This window comes from Ctenocephalides felis, unplaced genomic scaffold, assembly GCF_003426905.1.
Source record: "Ctenocephalides felis isolate EL2017-DRISC unplaced genomic scaffold, ASM342690v1 CF-g0.4_SCAFFOLD_00845, whole genome shotgun sequence".
Classification (NCBI taxonomy): Eukaryota; Metazoa; Arthropoda; class Insecta; order Siphonaptera; family Pulicidae; genus Ctenocephalides; species Ctenocephalides felis.
Window position 1 is genome coordinate 30858979 of NW_020536999.1, and position 27604 is coordinate 30886582.

Below are 27604 nucleotides of genomic sequence, written 5' to 3' on the forward strand. Positions count from 1 at the left end.
ACATTTGACAATTGAAAATTCGTATACCATTTATATGCAAATCTAATGGAAAAAGAGATCGATATATCCGTGTTTCAATTTACCGTAGCATTTAACGTGATTCATCTATCTCGGTCACATCCTCATTTTATCCGAACGTGGGAGTAGGACAGATTTATTTATGCCTGGCGGATAAATTGAGAGTTTTTAATCGCGAGATGTCTGATAAAAGGCTACGCGTCTCTCTCTATACTGCACGAGAGGTCTACAGAGCTACGGCACGGGGTCGCCAACGTAAAAACTACTGAGATTATTACAAAAGGTTTAGTTTCCTATCCCTGATTTCATTAGATCAAATTTCTGAAAGAGCCAATATATGCATCATTTTCCAAAAAAAAAAAATCTTGAAAAGATTCTGTATAGCTTTAATTTACGTAAAAAGACCGTGGTGAATGAATCATGACGTGCATGTGGCTCATCTTTGTGTACAACCACTTGGCATAATAAGTTTATTTCAATTAATCAGGTATATTGGGTGCAGTTAGTGGCGCCTCTATGGAGTGCGAAAAGAATTAAAATTTAACTAATGGTAAACCAACCGTGTTTGCAATCTGAAACACTTCTTCTATCTCTAATTATAACTGTGCATCCTTTAATGTGGTTTGCAAATATAATTTGCTCTGTGTCCTATCTGCTGCATTTGTCTATAGATACATCATGTAGAATTGTTTGCAAACAACGGACTTTCCCAACCAACATCCGCTTTTCATGTAAACAACTCAAAGTTTCGACATGGGACAGACCGACGATAGCAAACAACACATGCGACGCTGAAGAACTGCAGCGTCGCCATTATGCAGACGGAAACCATACATTCGTCGTCTTACCAAACTTGTTTTGAATGGATATTAAAAGACTTATGAATAAAGTTATGGAGAAACTATATTTGGACTTTCTTAGATAAGAGTAGAGAGTATAGTTGGTAGGTACGATTTAGGTTTGCCTATAATAACTTGAAAAAATATTTAATTTTTTTAAGTATATATTTTTCAACTCAATTGTTTCTTTATGTTGGCATACACATAATATAAAAAAACTTGAATTAATTCAAAGAAATTTTGAATGAACCAAAGTATTAAAGGAATTGATTAATACTTAAAGACGCCGACATAAACGCAATAAACGATTAAGTACAAACACATTCAGACAATTAGAAAGGCCACCTCGATCATCCAAATCTACTTCCCAGAAAATTACACCGCAATATTACCAGGACAAGAATAAAAGAAAATCACATTGCATTAAAATATATCAATTTTCAAAATCTCTAACAATGGTCAGAAGTAGGGAATGCAATACCGATATAGCGGTATACCGAATTACCGGTAAACCGCCCGATTTTTGGGGCGGTATTTTTACCTGTATTTATTCCAAAAATACCGGTATTTTCGGTATTTTTACATAAGCGCTATTTGATACATAATACCCCAAAGTTTAAATTTCTCGGAACAAATTTATCTTTAAATTCCATAATCGCATAATCAGTTATATGTTCAAGTGATTCTATAAGATAAACAAATGTCAAATATTATCTCAACTCGTCATTAAACTGAATATTTATTGCTTTCCAAAGGGCTTCATATCGAGTTACAATAAATAGAATTATTGTAGATTATGATGTTTGATAGATAATGATGTTTGTTTCATCTTTTGTAAAAATGTAACGGTTTTTATGTGATATTTGCGCCAAAATATTTTATATCATACAGATTACCTCTGCGTAATCTTTATTTTTTTTCTAACTTTACACATAATAATTATGATAATTACTAAATATTTTTGCTTCTTATTACAATTAAAAAATATTATTTTTCAAAAACGTTTCGAAGTTTGAAAATACTATAGAAGCTTCAAATTGTTATCTATCTCGACAAAGAATCCGATCTTAAATTAGTGTAGAAAAATTATTTTTTTAAAATATTGGAGATTATGCTAATTTAACATATTGGATACAGGCAATACATTTTATTATAATAATGTAATATGATCTTTTATGAATTTTTGGTCTTTCTTACTCATAAGTTTGTTTTGAATGAAAAGTACTCAATATACTTGATAGTGATAATGAATTAATTAAATTGCATATACTTTTGTTAAATTATTATATAAAAAAATAAACTTATGAATATAGACTATATTACGAATATAGTTGTAGTTCTATATACATTTTCTATACTTGTACTAGTAACTTTCAATTTTGTTTACTTTTGTCTACGATAATAAAAATACCGGTAATTTACCGGTATTCCGAATTTAAAATGAAAAATAACCGAAATACCGGTATTAAAATTTTCCATCGGTATTACATTCCAGAAGGTTTTGTATTTTCATCAGAAGGTTTTGTATTTTTGGGGTCATTATTTCACAACCATTTTACTTGTTATCCATTTCAAAACAGGTGTAAAAATTACTATATAATAAAAATAGAACCAAATACCGGTAATCAGATAAACGCAAATTAAAATTATAGTAACTGCAAATTTATTAAATTGATTATGGCACTTTGACTAACAACAAGCAAATCCTACTATAACTTTAATATCACAAAAAAATTTGTACTGTACATAAAAGAAAAGTCTTAATGCATGGCAATAAAAGTTTATGCACAAACGTAGATCTACATAGCCCATCGTAGAAGATCAGAAACGAAGCAAACGTAAGTATATGAGACCTGTCCGTTAAGTGTTAAGTAATAATTAGTTATAGATGATAATAATTTGTGTATCGTATGTACTTGAGTAAATAATCAAAATCTAATGTCAAAGCAGATCATGCATATTTACACAGACTACATAAATAGATTTCATGTACATGTAAATCCTTACCCATTAAGCAATTTTACTATAATAGTCTACATTTTAAATTATAACGATCCATCTCGTCTGTTTGCAAAAGCCGTCGAGATAAAAATGACTTTCCATTAAATATGTATAGAGTTTCCAAGCCCTGTCGAATTTATCCACGGAACACACAATAGCAACGCATGCGCTTCGCAGACACTCAATCTGTTTCAATTCGGCGTAGCGTCGCCGGAAGAACGTTCCCGCAGTCAATATAACCTCATTCAGCGCGCGGACGCGTTATTGTCGCATCGCGAACCGAACCAAGGGCTACGCGGTAATGGTAATGCTAAACAGTGAAAGCTACGACAATAAATGAATGAAACAATGAAAAGGGAGAAAGTTGTTTAGTTGATAGTGCCAAAGAATGACCATTGATTAAAAAAATTAAAAAAAATTGAATTTATTTTGATTTAGTTTTTTGTGATAAACTGCTATTTTATGAACTCTAAAAATTAAGAGTATTAGGTGTTCTACTCTTGATTATACAATGTATGAATGTAGCTGATTTTGCTAAATATTTATACGAATTTTATCATTTTCAAAATTTTATATCATTCTTGCCTAAGGCAAAATGTCATAAAATTAGTTAAAATATAAGTGTAATAAAACATATTTATTATCATCTACTCAAACAAATTGTGATTAGTAATTCGATTAAAAAATTTGTATGCGACAAAACTTTAAAGCAACTTTTTGACATTAAAGTTATTTGAAAGTGCGTTAACATCACTTACGTTTAATTAACAATTTTCAAAGAAAATTATTACAATTGTACTATACCACTATATACTCTGGTCTAGAGTTGAAAACAGCTGTTCGCCCGTGCGCTTCGCAAGCAACCCACGTTTGAGTTTGAATTTTACATTCTGTGGCAAGTGTAACAACAGACTCTCGAGCACGTGGGATACTACTGGATAGTTTTAACATGATTCATCACAACTGTCGGATTTATTACCATTGACGTGAATCTAATTGCTGCATCATCAAGAACAATTATAATAGCAGTCTACTCGTAAAGTCTAACTCCCCAACGCTGGTGTCTCTGCGGTTTCCATTGCATGCCGGTATGTAAACATGATAATACTAAAGTACAATATTTTAGTTCTCTGTGTATATTCATGGCCCATAGAGAAAACTATGCGCCCGCATGCCTAGTTTTATGTAAAATAATGGTCCATGCCGCCTTCGTAATATAAACATACGTACCTAGAGTTACGTTTGCAAGATAGCTGGATAGGGCGCCTGTATGAGTAATTTATTATATGCAAATGTGGTGCAACAATTGTTAGTATTTCTGCCCGAAAACGGAAGGAATGTGTGTGCTCTATTTCTGGGTGTCTGGAGATAACATTTAGTTATGTTGTGTAAAACCTACATATTCATATGATATATATAGCCTCATATTCATAATTTTGAATTCATTGTTGTGTCGGACATAGATACAAGTAACTATGATAATATTTATTAGAAATATTACATTTAATAATAATTAAGCTCTAAATAAGCTTGAAAAAATCAATTAAAATCTTTTTTACAACTCTTAATTCTTAATTTATTTCTAATCTGGCAATAAGTATTTTTTTTTAATTTTGATCCAGAATTTGTAAAAAATATTCATAAAGTTTTTAGTGGATATGGATATTCATATTAATGGATAAAACTAATTATAATCATTGTATATTCTTTATCTTATCTTGAAACGCAAATTGTTGATATTAAATATGAGTAAACACAAATTCAATAAGATAATCATACCCTATTTTATCCTAACAAATATTTTAATTTCTGAAATGTGAATCGTCAACGATAATTCTTCGTTTGTCTTATCTTTTAATAAAAAAAACATAATATTGATAATATGACTCGCCACTCGTTGATTGCATAGTCATATCAAATCTAGATAAATTGTAAATGAAAGTAAATATATGTGATACTAAAAAATAAATTAATCCACATTATTCAAGGTTGTAATGGAACTCATTGACACAAAAAATGATAATAACTGCCTAATAGAAAGTAAAAATATATCATGTATTTTAACAAATTCATTATCAACCGTATGATGGACTTCTAAGAATACTTATTTTTATTACTGTTATTCTTGTATTCTCAAAACATGTTACATTATTGACATTATATTATCTTGTGTAATCCAATATATACATTTGGAATTGACGATAAATAGTATCCAATGACCCAAACTTAATTTGTGGAATAATTTAATAAAAAAAATAACACTATAAAGCGAAGGTTCAAGAAACGCTATCGGATGTACATTACATTTACGCTTCGTTTAATCTTGTTTCGCAAGAGCTCATTATAAAAAGATAATAAGGTTAAAACACAACAATATCGTGCCTTCGAAATCATTCCATAATTATTGTCTGTTTGATCATAAAGTACATTTTGTAACAACAATGTTTCATTATTTATTTTCAATTTATTTTGGAGAACATATATGTTTCTCGATATTTTCATTATTATTATTTCTATTTTTGCATAAACTATTGTATTAATTAAATATTAATATCTCCGTTTATACTTTATATTTCACTTCACAATCTTTTATGAAAAAAAAATCCAAAGAAAAGTGTCATATAAACAACTTTATTAGTTAGAAGGTAATGCAATAGTAAATATAGAGAAGGAAGAATGTATTTAGTAGACTACTTCTGCATTTCTAATGGTATCGATTATCTTTGCTTCAATGTTTTAAAAATGTTTCAAACTACGTTTTTGCACTCTTCGGAAGATATTTTAGAAATCAGGTATTATAAGAAATAATAAGTTGTAAGTAGCATTTTACCAAGAAAACTTGCATTTACTTTCCGATACTTCTGATACATAATCAACTTAATCTATAAGAATTAAGATCCAGCTATTTAGGAAAAATGTTCAACTGTTTATTTCGAAAATAAAATTTCTGCTTTCACCTAAAATTGATTAATAAGATTTCCAAACTAACTACAACCTAAAATTAATTAATAAGATTTCCAAACTAACTACTACTGTCGTAGCGAATTTCAAACAAACTTATAATATCATTAATTGTATAATATAAATTAATTTGTTAACATATTTTAATTCATCCCTATTGGGTTATGAAAATGTATTATTTGAAGTGTTGACGTCAACTGTAATCATTAGCTACCTACGAAACACCAAACGTATATATAGATTTCGGCATAGATTCTGATTAGAATCGCATAAGCGTGCGGGAGCAATTGCTTACTTTGGTGAATTTGTATAATTTTACCGCTTATTGTAGGCCCATAATATTTCAGTATGTTATGAAATCTATGATTATTCAAAGTTTCATCAAGATCTTCAATATTTTTTTTAATTTTATTTACGATGAAACGGCCCAGCCGATCTTTATCAAAAACTAATCAACGCGATTTCCAGCCAATATCTTGCAAACAGTTTTTGAATTTTTAAAATTAGTTCAAGATTGTGAGCCTTAAATGTCTTACACTTTTCTATCGAGTTACATTGAATGACTTTTGAATTTTTAAAATTGCTCTAGTCGTTTTTAAGAAAACGTCGATGAAAGGCAAAAAATTCACATACACACATACCTACACAAATATACTTTTTCCAAATTTGGTCTCATTCGGCTCAGAAATACTTGAAATATCGAGAAAACATGAAATTAGCAAATTGGATTTTTTCGAGAGAACAAACTTCTCTTAAAGTATATTAATTAGAGTCCAAAGTATATATGAAGAGTTGTAAAGTTGTACGCCTCTTTCACGTACATACAAATTGTGTCTATAATTTTGGACTTTAAAGGTTAAACTTGAGTTAGAGATATTTGATAAGCTGATGCTTAAGACTACGTTTAAGAGTTTTACTGAAACCAATAGATTTCCAGTATAGTCCTCATATTAAATGGTATTCGTCCCTTTCCGCGGTTACTTTACCGCGCACTATTTGTCATGCATGTGACATGGGCACTAATCAGCATGTAATTCAGCACTAATCTGTATGGAGTCTGGATTTACAAGCCTCTTCCATTAAATGTAATATTGTACATCCGGGGCTTAATTATTATTAACTCGCAATGTACTGTACCGACCGTACTCTACGCTTTGAACAGAAAAGCACTGCGACCGAATAGCCGCCGGGGCGAAGAGCTGGGTTCAGAAAATTGTGTATGCTTTGTCTTTGGAATTAAATTTTTAAACAGGGTTTTGTAATTATAAATTATAAATGTTGAATTTCTAAAGTAATAATTTGGATAATTTATTTAATTTTAATAAATTGACTAAAAAAAAATTTACTTCCATTAGAATTTAAATTTAATTTTGCTTTTGCTGTAGCAGTGCATATACTCTTGAATATTAATTAAAAGTAAATGCCAATTTGATGATTTATGGATATGATATTTCTCGCTTTAACAGTAACAACCATTACTTAATTTGACTAAAAAATATTGAATTATCTATTACTTTTATTCCATTATTAATTTCAATTTGCTGCAGTTTTTAAGTTCGTTCTTTTTGATTCGTCTGTAAAATTTTCTTAGTTTTTTGAAACCGGATAAAAATATTTGACGTTAACTAAAATCACATAATCCAAGCTATCACTCGCGAAAAACCACAAACTGTAAAGAAAACCTTCGCTAATGGATTTTTAAATATAAGAAAAACTCTCGCTTTTTCCAACATCGAGCGCTCTCGGCTTCGCACAGTATGAATACAGAGACAAAGTTAGAATATATGTGGCATAGTTTCAGGCGACTTTGTGTTTATTGTGTTAATGCGTGTTTTTTTCATTTCAAACAGTTCTTTTTATTATATAATTAGTGAAATGTATGCCGGAAAACTTCATAAAAATCACAGTGCGTATTCGAGTTTATACGATTTCACGCCCAAATTGTCATTGTAAAATTCTTGTTCTAATTGCGTTATTATTTTTGCTTACTAAATGATAAAAAGCTGCATAACAAAAACATGTTTGAAAGGCTAGTTAGAATTTCAACTAAATATTTACAAAAATGTATAGAAATAATATACATCATTCAATTTCACTTTTTTATTATATTCACAGCGCGCAAAAATGCAAATAAGTTGCAAACAAAACAATGATTAAATATGTGTTACTTTGAATTCAATCAATACTGATTGCAATATACAGGGAATCGCAGAATTTCATAACGCGTTTTATTTACGATAAAAATGTTTTTTATGAAAATTGCATATGAAGTGTTTGTAAATATTTCAGTGATTTGTTGTTGGCGTAAAATTTAACTTGTATATATGCAATCGCTTATTATGGTAGTTGAGGGGCGATTATATTATATGAGATAATTTGTAATAAAGTTGAAACCTAATTGACTAATAGCTAATTAAGACTGTTTGTACACTTTTCTTTTAATTTGGCGCTCATGCATAAATGCTAGTCAATAAAGTTCCAGAAAATATATAAAAATTACCTTTACTTAAAACTATTCTAAATTCAAGAATATTTTGCACAAAACTAGTTTCAAATACGATTTTGGGTTAGTGGTTATTTATGAAATGATATTAGTGACCGTCAAAAGCTCCGATCGATAAAATTATACCTATTATGACATTCACATTGAAAATACGTTTTTTCCTGGAATAGACATCGGTAATAGACGTGGTCTTTATTAGAGTCCTGAATTCGAAATATAAATTAAAAGATATGTAAACATAACTCAAACAAAGACACTATGAACTTTTCTTTCATAATGATTTATAGATAAAATTACCAAAAATATTTCCAAAATATGTAAATGTTGTGTTTAAATTTTCAAAATACCGCATTGTTCAAATTTATCACCTTCTAATCAAAATCTAATGAATCGTGACCAACAATCAACGTATCAAAGCTTTTGATACCTGTTAAAAAATATCTCTATATACGAACAAATCTACAATTTGTTAGGATTTGTGAAATATATTATTTTTGAGATTAAAAATAATGCAGGAACGAGTTGTATTTTAATTAAGAGTATCCGCTTACGCGACAATGAGAATGAACAATGATGCTTGTTAGAAACGCCATGTTTCCATTTGTCCTGTCAACCATCTACCACTGTAATAAAGCGAGGGTTGGTCAACAATTTTTTTCTGAAGACAAAAATAATAAAACTAAACCCAGAACAGAGTTGTACAATCTTAAAGATGTTTCCGTTGTATTTATCAACTGAAGTTGGCCTTGGAAACTACTTTAGTATAAATGGTAGGAGTATGATGGTTAGGTATCATAAGATCTCGCTACAGTGTTTGAAAAATCAATATTGATTGAGTATTTTTGTATATTAATCATTTGCGTCCAGCTATCACCTCTCTGGGACATCTGAGGCACTCATTAGTTTGTATACACAATGACTCAGTTCGTATTGAAGCGTCGTACAATAGATCAAGAATGAACAAACCCCGGCCTTATTTGATTTATTAGCTTTTTTATTTGATTGCACAATATACTTATCTTTGAAACTATAATCTCACCTATTGTTTTCATTAAAATTCTCCCAATTTGGTATCTGAATATTACAGTCACCAGCTTTCGTGCTACTCATGACTGAAACCGAGCTTATGAAGTTATATAAGTGTTAAACCTGCTGACAAGGTAAGCAGTGTCGTCAAAATAGAGAAAAGCGTCGGATGTTGAATGGAAAACGTGGATGAGAACAAAAGGGCGCGATGCTTCAGACTTTACAGCGTTGTTATTTATTTTTATTTAACGACTGAGATAATAAATTATACTACAAAGGATGGTGCTTTGTCATTTGCATTAGAATGGGCTTCCTGCGAATACCTTTTGCTTCTGGCATACTTATATTTTTATATATAATTCAAATGGTCATAAAAGTATGATGATTTATAATTGATTATTGTTATTCATCAAATTTGAAAAAAAAAAATGGAAAAATATTAGAGTATTTATATACGATTCTACACATATTTGCTGCTGAAATTTTAAGATAAAATACTTGATCATACGCTCTAAAAAATACAAAATATAGTCAACATTTTGCAGATTTGTTTCTATACAAAACATTAGTACATTTGTTGGTACTTTGTATTACCCATATCCATGCCAATTCTATTTTACTTCATCATATATAATCTCCATTTTTCACAAAATAATGTATGGAAAAAGTTTATCGTAAACGGACTTAATTCGAAAATGACAACTTTAAGCTTTGCTAATAAGGGTTGATGGCTACCTGACTTTTTGAATGCGAATAAGCTTCTGGATGATATCTGAAATGCTACCACATAAAAATTTGATGACATAATAAATTGATCTAGAATTATCGGATTAGCAGCTGGTTACCTAGAATTTTGATATCATCTACACACCTACATTTATTTTAGTCTATATGTTTTATGTGCATTTTCGATAATATTATGAAGTATACTACCATGAAGAACCTCAAGATTACTAATAATGGATGGAAAAAGTTTATCGTAAACGGACTTAATTCGAAAATGACAACTTTAAGCTTTGCTAATAAGGGTTGATGGCTATACCTGACTTTTTGAATGCCAATAAGCTTCTAGATAATATCTGAAATGCTAGCACATGAAAATTGGATGACATAATAAATTGATCCAGAATGATCGAACTAGTAACTGGTTATCTAGAATTTTGATATCGTCTACACACCTATGTTAATTTTAGTCTATATGTTTTATGTGCATTATCAATAATATTATAAAGTATATTAACATTGAGAACTTCAAAATTAGTCTTGTGGGATTTTGATGAAACTTAGCAAGATTATAGAGTTTATAATCAAACGGAACATCTTCAATTATTAAAGGTCTATGATAAGTGGTTTAATTATAAAAAAATTAAAGTTGCAAAAAATAGATCGCGCGCATTACGTACGCGTGCAGTGCTCCATATCAGTATGTCTTGACATCTATATCGGTTAAGGCGCTTGCTTCTACTTTTTGCGCTTGGATTTATAGATAATAGAGTTAAAAATGATCAGGTTCAAATACCGTCAGCTTCAATGTAATAAATGCCTTTGGTTCGCTATTCTCATATTTTTATATATTGGTCCATCGTTAACTTGGCCGCTCAAATAATGGATTATCACGAAGTAAAAGCCCATGAGAATTTTAAGTAGCTTTATATTACTTGATTATCCAAAAAGATCTCGTTATTGATTACAAAAGCGGCCAAAATATGTCTTGATAACGAATTATATAAGAGGGATATATACGGATTTGTGTATTAAGGGGTTCCGTAAGTAGGATTATCCGATGTGTTGATGCAGAAAAGCGGATTCACGAAATGAGCACGTTTGTTTAAACAGGGATACAATCCGCTTTTGGATTTACTATTGACAGAAGCATATAGCGCCACGGAATCGGACGCGCGTAATCTGATGCGTGATGTTCGATTTAGGATCGGCTGATTAATTTATACCGAACTAGCGTATGCGCCCAGAGTAGCAGAAAATCATGTATTATGCCTGAATATGCATATATTTCGACAGCAAACAAATAAATATTCATATACTCTGTTTGATGATGAATGTTGTCGTTATTTAGTTTATCAGCTCGGAGCTTTATCAAGCTCCAAGCGAATAATTCATCCAATGTATAACAAAGGAAATGCAATACCCGTGCCAATGGTATCGGAACATCCGACAAAGTGAAGAGTTGTACTCATTGTTATGATTATCTGTATTTCGACAGTACATGCACGTTTCAAACAAAACGAATACCTTTGAAACGGTGAATAATTGAATGAATTGTATGTAATTTAGCAGTCGCAATTATGGGTTTGTCAGCATTTTGATATCGTTCTGACAACTGTACGCCGAAAATCGTCAATGCTAATGATTGATATTGATCCAAATTTGCAAAACATAAAAATTAAGTACTGGTAAATAGAAAGATAGGTAATTGATATCAAAAATGATGGATATAAATTACAGCTTAATTTGAAAAATATCAAATCAATTATAAAACAAATTATCGGGTGATCTGTCGATTTCATAGAAAATAATTCATCAGTTCCTAACCTATATTTAAATATATCGTATTTGAAAATATTAATTGTATTTATGAAATTATAACATGCTTAGATTCATTATCAAAGCTACTCTTTTGTGTGAAAACAAATTGGCTACAGATTCTTAGGATTTATTGAAGTAAACAGATGTTGGATTCACCGTGCAGAACATATTATTGAATAATATGACGATATGACCATAAACATGATGATAGAGAGGTGATACTTGGAAATCAGATTAAAACTTATATTGAAAAGAAATACTACGAGAATAAAAAAGAATTTTTTGTATATAAGAAATAAGTAATTCAGACAATTACATAAGATTGTCCTCGAAGATCATTCAAACTCACTTGCCAGAAAACTAAGCCACGATACTACTGAGGCAAGATTGAAAAAGTAAAATTATAATTATAGTATAGTATAGTATAGAAAAAGTATAATTATAATACATGTTACATTAACGTATGTCAATTTTGCAAAATTTCTGGCAATGGCTAGAAGATTCTTTTTTGAATTATTTTTTTAAAATCCTACAGTTTCACTATCTGAGTGTAAAAACTACTACATGAGTAAACTTGTATACTGCTCAACAGTAAGAATTATAAATTCTTTCATACATCGTTCCAAGCAATAATTCCCAAAATGAAAATTATCACAATATTGTCACAACTCAGATTTTTCATCATGGGCTTACTTCTCACTGATAATAGTATAATTATATTATGCATAAAATTACGCAAAATATTATTACCATATTAGTTCAAGTAATGCTTCATCGTTAAATCATGATGAATTATTTTACTCCTTTATTATACTAAAATCTAAACTATACCACAACCATTAGTTGCTGTAAAATCTGTCGTTTATTAGTCGACATAAAACCTAAACGTTCGCGCGGGGGTTAGGGAAATTATCGATTCGGATGTGACGCGTTTAACCTCGTATGTCGTTTTCGGTGCGCCTCAAAACCTCAATTTATTCTGATAATTAAAACATCGATTCACGCCTCAGCCATGTATGCCGAGTGGTTATCAGGTGTCTGTAGGGCGTGCATGTGTGTGAATTACTTGACGCGCTTGAACTCGTGGCAGCCCGGTTGGCACATCGCACTACGCCCGGACGGGTTTACATTATTGCCAATACTCAAAGGTCTGTGCGTTCCATTTGTATATGTGTTCGCAGACCTAGGTACTAACCCATTATCTATCGAAAGGGTTCTCAAAGGGTTTTGGATTGGATGAGATTAATTGCGCCACAATAATTGGAAAAAGTCGTACGGTGTTAAAGTATATGAACAAAAAAATTATTGAAACTCACACGATAATCAACGGCTATAGGATAAGAAAATACCGATGAACAAAGATCAATTGTAAGATTATGAATTTTCAAAAATAACTTTTCATCAATAATACGATGCGTTATTATAGATTTTAACACTTTGGGGACGGCTGTCGACCTCAGTGGACAAACATACTCTGTGAGGCACAGGCTATTTTATAAACAATGACTCAGTTTGCATCGAAAAGTTGAATAAATTACATGTAGCAGTGATAAACAGTGATATATTTTGAAAATAATTTTAAACTATTTTAGTATTTTTAGCCTTTTTCTTTGCTATATGGTCTTTTTTTTAATATTTAAAACGACCGAGCGCTTTTAAGTATGGCAAAACGACTAGTAAATTTTGTGAATTAAGCAGTAGTGAAGATGAGTTTCAAATAGACATTCATACAGACAAATTTTACGAAATTACTATTTCACCGATGATAGCGATGAATGTGATGATGATATTATCCAACCAACAAAAAGAAGAAGTTTGACAAAATAAATGAAGAGCGGGAAGACATTAGGGAATGTGCCGATTCTCCTTCAATAATCGAGTTTGACATACATCAACAAATACCCCGACTACAAATACCAAGCAATATAAGACATTCAATAGATTATTTTACTTTATATTTTACAAATGAATTATTAGACAATATAATAGAAAAAACAAACCATTATGGCAGCAAAAAAATGACCAAATATACTGACTAATCAATGGTATATTCTAAATGCGAGTGAAAGAAAAAGAGATTGTATTGTTTGTTCTAACAGAAAAGCACCAGGAGGAATGAGGCGAAAAACATTTTATTGTAAAACATGTCAAAATCAACCAGCTATGCATTTTGGAAATTGTTTTGAACGTCACTATTCTTTATAAAATGATCAAAAATAAATTAATATTAAAAATGTATGCCCTTAAATGACCACAATTTTTTATCAAACAAATTGCATAACATACACAATGAAATCAAGTTTACAGCCGGTAAAGTAGATTGTTTTGAAATTGGTGCCGTCCCGAAAGTGTTAAAGAGTCGAGAAATTTCACATAAATTCGTACTTCTCATGCTAGTTGGCATCTTTCGTTATGTTTTGACCAAGATGTGAAAATTTATGGATCTAGATTTTTAATAATTTGATCCAGCTTCGAGCAGCCTGTAAAGCAGTAGTGAGAACGGATTTCACTTGGGAATATAAATATAGAAATATGTTACCAAGTAAAAATAGCACTGATCCGGCATTGTTGCATCAAATATTTGCTCCATAGATGGGACAACAGTTTGGGTTGCTATCTGTAGAACCGACTAGTATTGAGTATATATAGTATTAAGTCAAATCGGCACAACATCTTATAAGACTCGTATGTTCTGTTTGCTGTTCAAAATAAAAATAGAGAAAAATGTTCATGTTTTTTTGTGTCGTTAGTTGTGAATATTTACAACCTCTACTTCACAAAAGCTCAATAATACTATTCAAAGATCCTAAAACAAACTGTAGAACGACTCTCGAGCAACATAAATTTACTTTTATTCTTAATTAATGGAAAAAAATATAAACTTTGAGAAAAGGAATTTCGTTCGTTTTGCAGAACAAAATCTTCTAAACAGTAGGAAACTTTAATCATCGCAAAGTGAACATGCTGTGTTTTGTGTGTGTGTTTCTTTGTCTGCCAGTCTGCCCCTGTATTTGTGTCTGTAGGTTCGGCCGCCTGAACCTCCTCATACCGAAACAGAATGGAACGCCGGCGGTACTGTTGACAAGTTGACAAGTCGGCATTGGTTACGCTGCGGTAAGGATTTAGGAGCCGACATCGGGCCAAGGGGATGGCGGTATATTTCGCTTCACGTCACTAGTACTGAAATGTATTATGTGTAGATGTGTGAAATATAGCATATTGAAGTGAACGTGGACTAGATCTATTGCGACAACTTTTAATTGCAAAACGTAGCATGTGCAGAGCACATCAAACTAAATCTAGCGTGTCTCAGAACTACGTCTTGTGGAATGGAAACTAAACTGAACCGAACACCAGGGATGTTTTCTTAATAGGATACTGAGTTCACAGACACGTTTCTAATCATTTGCTAAAATTGAGATGGCTAAGATATCTCATATCAAATGTACTACGCATGCATAGTGAGAGATATAATGAATGCTTTGCATAAGGTTAATATATTTTACGAGGGTTATAGGTCGCATACTATGCATTGATAGGAATTGGCTATGTCACATCAAGGTTATATATCATGTGTAAGTTCCACGCTGGATAAACGATATGTTCATAATGGAAATATTATAATGTGTATTCTCAGAAACGTTTATATCGACTTTTAGAAGAAATAATATTTTTATGAAATACAAACTTAACGTTGGGTTAGGATAATTAAAGCTTTACTAGATATGTGGCTTCATAAGACAAAAATATATTGAACACAAAATATATTGAACCGTCATTGATACATAGAGCTGAAATTCAACCCTTTCGTTACAGAATGTTTTTCGCAAGTGTGTCGCTGCTATACGGAACTCCGTGACCAGACACAACGATATATATTAAGATACTTTACCATTATCATTGAAAATAAGTTCAAAGGTTAAAAATTGCACTTAAAATAAACTAAGAATTAGAATTACCAATAGTTTAACTCAGTGATAAATCTTGAAGCAAAGACCCGCATTGGTTTTGTTGTTCAGTTGTCATCCATGGACGACACTCGTGTCGAAAGGAAAAAAAGTCGAGAGGAATTGAAAAATTTGGATTGTTATTATTTCAGATGTTTAGTATTCTCACGTCTCGAATCATACTTCACATATATCAAACAAATTTTACATATCAATAAAAAGTAAACAAGTTAAACTCAAATTAAGTCCAATGATATAAGACCCTCAGAGATTCGCAAAATAGATGTCTAGTAGCAGAATCAAATCAAATCCTTGCAGCGAAGTGTAAACTAATTCCCCCATCCGATTCATTAGCAATTACTCTGGGTCATCAAATAAACTCAATACAGCCTTTCACAGAAGCCGTGAAGTTGATGCAATCCATTTCGCCCGTGTCTATTAATTAACGATTAAATCATCCAACCGCCATCAAGTGAATTTTGAACGAGCTGTCCGGTTTACGAAGCAGTGGCATATCGAGTGAGTCTCGAGCCGATACGACACGACAAATGCGCCAGATTGCAACCAAACACTCGACGGTGGAGAGGCCGATGGGCGGAGGAGGTCGCCAACCACTCAAACCTTTGCAAACATCGACGTGCCGCACGTCTGGACGAATATTGATTGGAAATAATGCCTTTGAAAGCCGATGAAATTTGATGGAAATTTGTATAAAACTTACGAAAATCAATTAGATTTACGCACCCTGACGTATAGTTCAATATTGATATTTTAGATTTACGCACCCTGACGTATAGTTTAATATTGATATTTTATTCTTAACTAAACGTTTCTTTGTAATTAGCAAAATAGTGTGAAATTATTTGTCAACGTTTTAGTCCACATTCTTGAATCGATTTTGAAAATTCAAAAACTGTTCGAATGTTGTAGAGAATCGTGGTGACTAATTTTCAGTAAATATCTTCCAGGAGTGCCAGGCCGTTTCTTCGTAAAATGATGAAATTATTTTTTGACGATTCTGATGGAACTTTGGACGACAATAGATTTTGTAGTATGAAGTAGCATACTAAAGTAGTATAGGTTTACGATAAGCGGTTGATTGATAAAAAAACATTCAAGTGATTCTAATCAAAATCTAAACCAAAGCATATGCTCTTTACGTGTTTCATGGGTAGCTTACGACGTCCACACTTGAAATATAAAATACAAAATTAATTTAATTCATATAATTTTAATATTTAAACTAATAATGACAGTATATATTAGAGTTTATACAAAAACCCTTAAATTAGGTTTGAACAAAAATGAAAATATTTTTATGATAGTGAAAGGAAAGTTTTCGAATAAATAAAAATAATATATTTTTAAATGCATCAAATTAAAAAAAATATATTAGATACAAGTTGATACATACTTGTTAATATCAATTTTAGTTTTAAAAATAATTAAGTTGTACTCGGGTATTGTCTGTTCCGAGCAATTTTAATTAATTCATTTTAAACATTCTAATTGTTTTTTTGTTTAATAAAATATGATTTCAAAAAGCTGAGAACGTCTATCAAATTTCTACTTAGACATGACTTTTATTGTTTCTAACAAAATTTTCTGAAATAGAAAATACTCTCATACTTGCGACCGAATTATGCTTCATTGTTTTTAAAGCCTGATATAATAATTCTAAGTTTTTCGTTCTTTAATTTGTGGCTTCTAGGGTTTAAAATTCTTTTTTTAGTTTGAGTAGAGGAAGTTACTTCTTCTAGAAGAAATCACACTGGTATAAAAATCTGAATCAATATATACAAAACCTTTCTGGGAACCATTGCAGATTGATAAGATATTGAAGGCTATTGAACCGATATGATTTCAAGAATCAAAACGCTTTATTTCCGAATTATACAGTGAAAACCGACTTTTTTCACTAAAAAAACGGTTTTCAAATGCCATAATTTTCGCCAAAAAACCGGTTTTTAAAACCGGTTTTTGAAAACCGACAAACCCTAGTATATATATCAGAAAATAATCGCAATTGAAGATTTTTCAAATTGAGTAATTGTATACTCTTTGCATAATTTGCTCAGCTTTTACTCAATGAATTATACTTATTCGAAAAAAGATCGATTTCAAAACTGATGAAAATAGTATATAAACTACAATAATACTCATTTGTTTATAAATTCAACTCGTTTTTTATGTTTTTTATTGTTTTTAGTAAAAATTTAAAACTTATTCAAAGTTTTGTCTTCTTGCTTACTTGCTTTGAGTTTGACTTGTTAAATATAATGGAACTAATTTTTAAATTTGTGGTTTAAACTTTTGTAGTTGTATACTATTAGCTAAAAAATGTATAGTATGTCAAGCTTTTTTTTGATCGAACAACAAAAAGCTGTAATACTTTGTATAAATTCTAAACATCATAAAATAATATAAATGAAGTATTTGAAAAACAAACTTCAGTAGATTTTGACTCAATCATCAATTGTGAATTAATTTGTAATTTATATATTTTCACAAATGGTTTATGTTTATGTTAGATAGCTGATGCGTTCAAAATTAATCATTTTTAGGATTTTAAGAGGTGTGTTTTATTTATGACAAACATCGATAATGTTTTATATTGTCGCATGACTTTTCCCTTAATAAATCTCATACACTTCCCTAAGCCCACGTCCAAAAGCCATTATGCCTTGCATATAACGATATACCTATTAATACAAAACGTGCGAGGCGCTCAAGGACCATCGATTCTTTTCACCGTCGTTACGGTAATTTGTTTTCCCGGGGCGATATCCTCGCGATCAATTTGTAATTTATAACGGGACATTTGCCATTAAAGAGTATTTGCGTGCGGGAGCATCGAATTTCCAATCAATAAGGAGATATAGTCACATACATCTTAGGTCTTAGAGGTGCGAGATTCTGATGGGGTTCATTAGTTTTATACTGCAATTTGTGAGATAATGGGTGAATTATACTATGCTGGGGCTACGTGGTCTTTCCGTAATGTACTGAACAAGCTAGGTATCTTATGTATTAAGGAAATATAACAAATATGTATATGGGTATTTTAAGTTTAATTTGCTATAGATAACAAGTAGCCGTCCGTTAATTACGTATTCGATATTTAAGGATTTTTGGACTTTTTCTTCCCCCTTAGTGATAGATTGTAATATTTATAATTAACACCATCTCTTCCAGCTAATATGTATTGTTAGAAAACAGAAACAATCGTAATTTTTTTATAGAAAGTTTTTGGATTTTTTCCAAATTCAGGTAAAAATAAATACACATAATATCTTACTATACCCCACCTCTCCCACGTGATATTTCGTGTTTTTTTGTCAAGTCCCTCACTTTGCAGACGGCTCCAAACAAAAATACCATGCAATAAATTGCATATGCGAGAATGTATGTGCAAATGTACCTTGAACACATATGAATAACTATAGATTTGCTGTTGACAAATTATCCATTTTTTATTGATTCTAGTAATATTTTGGCGCTTGGTTCTGCAAAAAAACGTAGATTTCATGCAAGCCTTACATCGATCAAATGTACCAAAGAGCTTTTACACGACACGGTATTTCAGTCTTTTAAATCTAAATGATTGATTAATGTGAAAATCCGTTATTCATGAGAATTCGCAATTTCATTCATTACATTTTCTCAATGTGATATGCGATAGTTAATATTCATCAAGCAGATCACGCTAGACGTCATTCGATTTTTGTATGAAACTCGTTAATCTCACTCTGAATAATGCAAAATGGAATCTGTACTACCGTATTATATATAATAGGTTTCTCAAAAAACAGAGTAGAGATTGTACAAAAGCGGTTCTCTTGTCAAGCAGAACACAAAGCTTTCCAAGAACATTATACTTTGCATATGAAACACGCGTTCTGCCTCAGCTTTTGCTCCGTTTTAAATATTTAAAATCCCAATGGCTTGTACTTTGTTTCAACCTAAGCTCTTTTCAAAAACGCAACGTCAGCTTAGAAACTGATAGAAAATTGTTCGAGATTTTAATCCGGCGAAGTTATCAAGATTTGGATTACGAGTCGACTTTCTGAGTGCGCTTGTGCTTCTAGAAAATCAAGATATATCTTCTCCGAATAGAGAAAATATTATTCTGATAGTAAATCCATTTTCCTAGAATTTTAAATTCTAGGAGAAATAAGATATATATATATATATATATATATATATATATATATATTGTATAATTCTGAATCATAAAGAGCGAAAAAAAATATTTAGAATTTGCTAATCCTTAAAATTAAAAACAGAAAAATGAATAATCCATGTCATGCGGAAATGGTAATGCACTTCACTCTATTAATAATATTAATATAGTGAAGTTCACTACCTTTACTTTTTTTAGTGCATTGCCCATTATTAATTTAATATTAAACTTGTGATTATAACAATATTTCACAATTATATATTTTTTTAAATTCTTTTAACATAATGTCTAATTAGTTTACAGATAACACTTATATTGCACTTACTCTTTTATGATAATTCAAGGTTGGCATAATTGTGAAATAATGTTATAATTACAAGATTAATGTTTATATTAAACGGTGCATTACCATAACCTCATACCACGGATCATTGCTTTTTAAGTTTATAACGCTAAGATTAATTTTAAGTATGTTTTCATTATTTATAATTTTTCAATCCCAATTGCTTTAGTTTTAAAATTTTATTTAAAGTTTGCTAGGGTTATATCCAGAACGTATGTATTATAAAATAGATTTTTAAAAAGAATTTGTTTTTTTATTTATGTTATATCCGATTATTTCACTCTTTCTATATATATATAGATAATCGATTTTTTTACTATTTACTAAAATGAGCATTTTATAAATTTTATAATAAAGATAAAAACTTAAAGCTACAATACATAATTAAAGTGAGAATATCAATATTTGAAGGTACTGTTTAATAAAAATAGTAATTTTTTATTGTTTGCCCATTTATTCTAAAATAAGTCATTTGGTTCACAAATAATCAGTAAACAACTTATCACCTGTTACTATATATATATATATATATATATATATATATATATATATATATATAATCTATTTGACTTATCTATTGAATATATATATATATATATATATATATATATATTTATATGTATGTATATATATATATATATATATATATAATTATCTATATATATCTTTCCGATGCTTCTGTGCAAGACAGATATAAAGTTGTTTTACGTCTTGTTCATAAGTTCTGTATTTTCATAAGATTTACATTTCAACATATTTCACGTAGCGAAAAGCTCATTTTAGAAAACTAATTAACTAAAGCTTCTTACACAGAGGTTCTGTCTCATCATTCGACAGTTTATGTCAGCTTGAAATATTACAACTTATATAATCGAGACTGCGAAAGACGGTAAAATACACATTGCGCAGCAAGAAATATCATTAGAATATTATAAATGAACGGAGCGCCCCCAGGAAAAAGCTGGTTGAATAAATAGATCATTTAGGTTTATATGCATATACGAGTACAAATATATGTATGTATATATATTGTTAAATTATATGAAATTTATGTTTTTCATAATTAATTTGTTTAATGATTAAGTTTAAATCCAATTACACCTATCCTCCGTTTCACATAGTATTCGTTTTGCATGATAAATTCGTTTAGAAATTATATTATAAAATTATGTTTCAATATAAAAAAGTTCGCCGAAATTTTGGTAAACAATTTAAAAAAGTAATTATTGCACTTAGTAATTAATAGTATCTATTATTATAAAACTGTATACAATTTTAACATAATTAACTTTCCAAACAAATATTTGCAAAGAAAATATTTATAAAAATATGTGTATTTTTTAAGTGACACCATTGGTTTAATTCAATTATTAACATTTATTAACTTTAATTTACATTTATATTTATAAACGTCTTAAAAAAATAACTCAACGCCACCAAAAAAATGTTTCCTGCGTGCATCTCAACTCCACTCAACAACTGCACAACGTTGCACAAATCGTTCGCGCAAATTTGGCATTTCAAGTTTTTCACATTGGTTACGTTTTGTTCCTGAATACAAAAATAAACAAAACGATATGTAGTAATGTTCTAGTTGGTGTAAAAACTTTGTAGTAGAAAAATATCAGGGATTTGCATACAAAAGTTAATGTTCCGGAATGACCGTTTCACACCGCCTGCGTTCGCTATAGAACGCTGCCAGATTTTATTGCAGTTTCTTGTTTCTCTTTAACAAAACTGGCAGTAACTTATATGTAAAAATGTACTCGGAATACTAAATTGCTTGGATATATTTACACAAAAAGTTGTGTAGTTACGCGAAAAACGGGCAAATAAATTGCCTAGCATTATGACGTGCACATATTGGATAAAGTTTTGGATTCAAACATTTCGAGAATTCGCAATGTAATCCATGTTTATAAAATAGTGTAAAAGACAGTAACTAATCGAAAATATTTTATATTTGGTTTGTATATTATGAATTAACTGCTTTCGTATTTAATATCATAGAAAATGCATTACAAAAATTCATAAAAGAAGTCAATTGGCAACTGTACCGGTTGTATGGTAATATAATATACCATGAATTTTATAAATGTCCTTTTCGAATACTGTTTTAAGCTTTAGAAAAATTTGTAAAATATAGTGGATAATAACAAAAAAACTTTTCTATGTAAAAAGAAAATAACATTTACCTCTGAATACGTAGCGCATGTGACATTTTTGTTAACGCAATCACTTCTAAAAAAGTCATCACCACCCAGCACGATACATTTTCCTAGCATATCATCATCGTCAGTTCTTTCTTCATCAGAATAATATTCATCACTTTCACTATCTATGTTTGAGTATTCATTACGAATAATTTTAAAACGCGGTTCTTGCCTCAATTCTCCTACATACACATTATCAACAAATGGTTCAATATTGGGTTCGGTAATATTTCTCGACAACATGATATTTTTTTGTTTGCTTTCAGCTCGGACAGCTTCTGTTACTAAAGTCGGATCTGGAGAAATGATTTCAGAATTATTTCCTGGACCTTCCATTTTTGCTGATCCATTTTTAGTTTCGGAATACACGTTATCGTAAAATATCGTCAAGTTATTTTTTAATCCAGGTTGAAATAGTAGACCAGTAGTGATAGCTTTCATAGCAATAGCCAATTCTTTGACGGGATTAGGCGTTGTGTAATTGGGACGTTGAAAAAATATAGCTTCTCGTAGAGGAGCCGGGGTAGAACTGGTTGTAGAATCGGTGGTAGAACTAGCGGCCAGTCGGAAACCTTCTTCTTCGGCATCACCATCACTATCACCGGGAACTTGGGTGTAGTATGAAGAACAATATTGCACTTGCTTGCAATCTTCCACTGAACACTTGTGGCACCATAAATGTTTTTTACCAGCACTGGAAGTTTGCATATAGTTATTCATTGACTTCTATAATCAGGGCAATATAAAGTTACAAATATTTCTTAAATTTGACCGAGAAGACTCTAATATTAATTCATATTTAATTGAAATGAAAAACAAAAAACTGAAATATTGGTTGGTTAGTTGGTCTGTCGGATTTAAAAAATGTGTTCCTGGCACTCTTTTTCATTCTGCTTATCAGAAACGGTATTAACCATTTTCTATAGAAAGTTCCATTAATATTACGTCCCATATTTCGCTCAATTGTATCAGCTCCTTTCCATAGAAAATTTCTAATGGGGTTTAATTGGAAATGAAATACCAGTAAATCTCAACCTCGGGCTCGGTAGGACTATCGTTTAAACTCTCATTAATGTTAATTGCAGCGCCTGTAGACTATTATACCGTTTAATGAAACTGGGGAGCTTAGATTGAAAATGTATTGTGAACTAACTAATGTTCTATATAACTGCTGAAATTGCTAAGTGCAACATCGTTAAAGGCAACAAGCGGTCCAAACATGGAAACGTACGAAGAAATTAGCGCAGAAAAAATGTAATGCGATTTTTTCCGAAAAATAAATTTCTTACAAACAATAAAAAAATACTCATGATATTTAATTTGCCACATGATTCGAATGTCTTGAATTTTTGTAAGAGATATATTTTGTTTGGAAAATTTGCAGAAAATTTCAGAACCTACACCAAACTGAATGTTTACTTTAAATTTTATCAGCAACTTTATACTCATACTATTGTTTAGGACATTTGATAGTACTAAGTACATTTAAATTAGTGTTATTTATTTGAATTAGTGTTATTTTGTTAATGTTAATAAAAATAATTTTTCTCTCCGCACAGTTCTTCATAAATTATTATTAAGAAAGTATAAAATGCCAAATTGTACATATGAATTCTATAAATATCTATAGATTACATGCATATATATATATACATTATATATCAATTTTAAAAATGTTATACCTGTTTGACAAGTGAATCGTATGAATACATAAAATACACAAAATTGCACCAATTTTAATTGGTTGACGCATAATAACAATTTCGTACAAAATCTTTGTAATATTAAGTTAATAATTTATAAATTATTCATAAAACAAATAGTAAGAACTGTCAAAAATTGTAATAAAAACATTTGAATTTTCATAATATACGATAATATCATTTGACATAAATACCTTATTGATGTGTCAATGGTAATTTTGGTGTCATGGTAGCGAGAATTTTGTTTTATTCAATTTGACTATAAAATGATTTTAGCTCATGAAGGACTATTTGCAAGTTATTTATTTTCAGAACATAACTCATAGTTGATCGTTTCTCTTTAAGAACATTCATACCATAAAATAAGAGATATGTTCTAATAGTATGGGTATGGTCAACTATCAACTATATAAGCTTCGTGAAATTTAGATATCGTGAATTAAAGAAAAGTCAACGTTAATTTTATTATTTGAACTTGTTTTGAGCTTACAAGAAAGCTTGCAGAATTGCAAGGTATTGGAGAGCGTAAAATATAAGCAAAACTATCACTAATATTACCTCCTGTTGAGTGCAAAACATTGGTCGGCAACTTTTTATTATGTCGTAAGACACTGAGCTACTATATGCAGAAAGATCGACAGCAGTACTAATTCTGAAGCACTTGTCTGCAAAACTTTGAAAAAGCGTTCAACTATAGTTTCTATTTAATATGATTCTCGAAACTCCGATATGCGAAATGAACTACCTGTGTAGGTACAAGAGCTTTACTTGTTCGCGGAAATCCACATATGCAAACATACGAATCACAGTCGAACTTCGTAATTAATTTCACAGCGTAAATTGAATTTCTTCGACCTCGACTGACATACATTTTACTACATCGCAGAAATTGAGGTAATCGCGACTATGGAGCAAAGATAACAATTTCAGCATTAGTTTTTGTTAGTTTATAATTCTCCTCTGAATTTCTAGTATCTGGTTGTCCGAAGTTATATCTATTTTAACTTTACGTTTAACTGAAAGTAGTCCGTGGAGGGCTTTTGTAAAATGAAACGAGAATGACTGCTGCTACAATATAAAATGTTATGACGTGGGAATTAAATGAAGTTTACATATAGAATGCAATATAATAGTGCAGCAAAGTATATGAAGCAAGTTTTAAATTAATAAATTATTTAAATTTGTGGAAGGATCATGTGTAATTTACAAAACTAAAAAATATAGTCAAAGTTTATATAGTTTAAAAACTTGTTTTCAAGTGCTTTGACGATTAAGGCACATTGTGATTCTGGTTACTGTCGCTATTTTAAAAAACTTTACTAAAAAATTAGCTTGGAATCATGTTTAAAAACGATAAGACTTTTAACAAAACCCATTTTCAAATAATGCTTTATTAAAGCACTCTATCATATTCCCTGTCTTTATTACATTTACCAGCTATTGTACACTATGTATACTTTAAACACTAACAATGCACAAAGGAAATATTGTACAAGTGCGGCATTTTATATGCACAAAGCTTAGAATAACAAGACAACTCGGGACTAAAATGAGAAACAAATATCATTCATAGTATATCTCAGCGAAAATTTGTAGACATCAAATATTCATTGCATGTTACGTGTGTCACGTTATACTCTTTCCTGAATATATAAAATATACATAAAGATTGTAAATATTTGTGATGATATAGATTTTTATAATTCTATACGCGCAGATAAATTTGGTACACGTTTTCAGAAAGAATTTTAAATGATCAGGGTAACAAACTTGATTTAAATCATACTGTATGGTAATAATGGAATACAGGTATTGTTTGGTATTTGAGATTATAAAGCTTGGTAATTTTAGGAACTATATTTTGAGGTCTCATCCCTTAACTTGATATATTGCGGAACGTTTTCCCATAATTTACTGTAGGGTCAATAAATCAACCCCCAACGTTATTTTTCACTGCATTTTTATATTAACCTACTTAGCACATAGAAAAAACGATTTTCTCTAATGTATTTTCTTACATTTTTCAAATATCTTTAGTCTCTCTCTTCTGATATCAGGCTTGGTGGTTCGGCAATAGAAATTAATAGCTACGGCAGCGGTTCTTGGATCCGTGACAATTTTCTTTATAGTCAGGTTACTACTATACATTGTTCAAGTGCCGATAATATTACTCCCATAGAGCGGTTCGAATAACATATGATGGAAATTCCTAAAATAATAGTCGCACGAAAGATATTGGTAGATTTTCTGGTTCTTGATTGGATTTCAAATACTCATTTCGAACATATACCAAGAGTTTCATGATATTTTAATAAATGTTTTAACATTTTTTCTGGGTAGCACTTAAAACCAACTTTTTATTTTATATTTAAATCAATGTATAGTTCAAGTTAAAGACATAACAAAATCCTTTCTTTTAAAATGACTTGACAATTTTAGATTTACAAGTCTAGATCTTGTCGAAAACATTTGGGAAAAACGGACTTGCATCATGTTTTCGAACAAATTTTAATTTTAGGAATTGTAAAGGAAACTTTTTTTTCAAACATAATAAGTCATTTAAAGAAAAGCTAGTAGTCTTTTCACTTTCATTGTTATTCTAAATATATATATTTTCCGATTCGCATTTCATATTACCCGTAAATATACATTTATAAAGCAGACTTTATATAAAAGTTATTGAAAAAACCCATATACAAATTTGCAAATTTGACGATTCTCATTATTATTCATCCATTACCGCACAAAAATAAATTTATAAAGAATTCTCAACAAAGAATTTCTTCCGCATAATTTTAATAACGAGATGGAATTGAAAACATTTCTATATCGCATTCTTATAGTCGATATTTTTTTATAGAAAATGCGGATAAATATTTAGCATTTTTGTAAAAAAATGAGACCATCTTCGGTGAGGCTAGATTATTATGTAAATTGTGACCTAAATAAAAATCATTGAATTGAAAATAGATCAATGGCCATGGATTTTCGCTTTATTATCATCTCGTCTGTATATCGGTGCAACGAATTACAAGCCATATAAAAAATGCATGTTCTGTCATTTTATATAAATACATACAGGAAATAAAACCGTGTCATTTCATAAAATCTGTCAGAATATTCGTGAAACATTCATACGCGTGGGTAAATAATAATTTTGTCTGCGATGCATGTAAATATGAAATTTGAATAATTGTTAGTCAACAAATTTATTTTTTATTCATAGGGGGGCAGAATTATTTTGTCTTGTGATAGCAAATGAAAAATATTTTTAAAATATATTGTTGCCAATAACAATTTGGAAATTAATTAATTTCTTTTTT

The 27604-nt window shown here is 30.2% G+C and overlaps 1 protein-coding gene across 1 annotated transcript in view; it reads left to right on the forward strand.

Moving 5' to 3' along the window:
- Positions 1-3886: 3886 nt before the first annotated feature.
- The window catches only part of LOC113382074 (post-GPI attachment to proteins factor 6), a 109219-nt gene continuing 85501 nt past the window's right edge, over positions 3887-27604 (forward strand). The window contains exon 1 of the mRNA XM_026620635.1: positions 3887-3946. The gene's annotated coding sequence lies outside the window, so the exon portion shown is untranslated. The remainder of the gene's footprint in view (positions 3947-27604) is intronic.